Here is a 2,407-nt window from a genome sequence, read left to right on the forward strand (position 1 = left end):
TGTACTCTACAACAGTTATACCTCTCCAACTCATTATATAATATTTTATATAGTTTATAAACGATAGTGAACAATTCTTGTACTCTACAACAGTTATACCTCTCCAACTCATTATATAATATTTTATATAGTTTATAATCGATAGTGAACAATTCTTGTACTCTACAACAGTTATACCTCTCCAACTCATTATATAATATTTTATATAGTTTATAATCGATAGTGAACAATTCTTGTACTCTACAACAGTTATACCTCTCCAACTCATTATATAATATTTTATATAGTTTATAAACGATAGTGAACAATTCTTGTACTCTACAACAGTTATACCTCTCCAACTCATTATATAATATTTTATATAGTTTATAAACGATAGTGAACAATTCTTGTACTCTACAACAGTTATACCTCTCCAACTCATTATATAATATTTTATATAGTTTATAATCGATAGTGAACAATTCTTGTACTCTATAACAGTTATACCTCTCCAACTCATTATATAATATTTTATATAGTTTATAATCGATAGTGAACAATTCTTGTACTCTATAACAGTTATACCTCTCCAACTCATTATATAATATTTTATATAGTTTATAAACGATAGTGAACAATTCTTGTACTCTACAACAGTTATACCTCTCCAACTCATTATATAATATTTTATATAGTTTATAATCGATAGTGAACAATTCTTGTACTCTATAACAGTTATACCTCTCCAACTCATTATATAATATTTTATATAGTTTATAAACGATAGTGAACAATTCTTGTACTCTACAACAGTTATACCTCTCCAACTCATTATATAATATTTTATATAGTTTATAAACGATAGTGAACAATTCTTGTACTCTACAACAGTTATACCTCTCCAACTCATTATATAATATTTTATATAGTTTATAAACGATAGTGAACAATTCTTGTACTCTACAACAGTTATACCTTTCCAACTCATTATATAATATTTTATATAGTTTATAATCGATAGTGAACAATTCTTGTACTCTACAACAGTTATACCTCTCCAACTCATTATATAAAATTTTATATAGTTTATAAACGATAGTGAACAATTCTTGTACTCTACAACAGTTATACCTCTCCAACTCATTATATAATATTTTGTATAGTTTATAATCGATAGTGAACAATTCTTGTACTCTATAACAGTTATACCTCTCCAACTCATTATATAATATTTTATATAGTTTATAAACGATAGTGAACAATTCTTGTACTCTACAACAGTTATACCTCTCCAACTCATTATATAATATTTTATGTAGTTTATAATCGATAGTGAACAATTCTTGTACTCTATAACAGTTATACCTCTCCAACTCATTATATAATATTTTATATAGTTTATAAACGATAGTGAACAATTCTTGTACTCTACAACAGTTATACCTCTCCAACTCATTATATAATATTTTATATAGTTTATAAACGATAGTGAACAATTCTTGTACTCTACAACAGTTATACCTTTCCAACTCATTATATAATATTTTATATAGTTTATAATCGATAGTGAACAATTCTTGTACTCTACAACAGTTATACCTCTCCAACTCATTATATAATATTTTATATGGTTTATAAACGATAGTGAACAATTCTTGCGCTCTACAACAGTTATACCTTTCCAACTCATTATATAATATTTTATATAGTTTATAATCGATAGTGAACAATTCTTGTACTCTACAACAGTTATACCTTTCCAACTCATTATATAATATTTTATATAGTTTATAATCGATAGTGAACAATTCTTGTACTCTACAACAGTTATACCTCTCCAACTCATTATATAATATTTTATATAGTTTATAAACGATAGTGAACAATTCTTGTATTCTACAACAGTTATACCTCTCCAACTCATTATATAATATTTTATATAGTTTATAATCGATAGTGAACAATTCTTGTACTCTACAACAGTTATACCTCTCCAACTCATTATATAATATTTTATATAGTTTATAAACGATAGTGAACAATTCTTGTACTCTACAACAGTTATACCTTTCCAACTCATTATATAATATTTTATATAGTTTATAATCGATAGTGAACAATTCTTGTACTCTACAACAGTTATACCTCTCCAACTCATTATATAATATTTTATATAGTTTATAAACGATAGTGAACAATTCTTGTACTCTACAACAGTTATACCTTTCCAACTCATTATATAATATTTTATATAGTTTATAATCGATAGTGAACAATTCTTGTACTCTACAACAGTTATACCTTTCCAACTCATTATATAATATTTTATATAGTTTATAATCGATAGTGAACAATTCTTGTACTCTATAACAGTTATACCTCTCCAACACATTATATAATATTTTATATAGTTTATAAACGATAG

Source organism: Tachypleus tridentatus, chromosome 4 (assembly GCF_004210375.1).
Source record: "Tachypleus tridentatus isolate NWPU-2018 chromosome 4, ASM421037v1, whole genome shotgun sequence".
Lineage (NCBI taxonomy): Eukaryota > Metazoa > Arthropoda > Merostomata > Xiphosura > Limulidae > Tachypleus > Tachypleus tridentatus.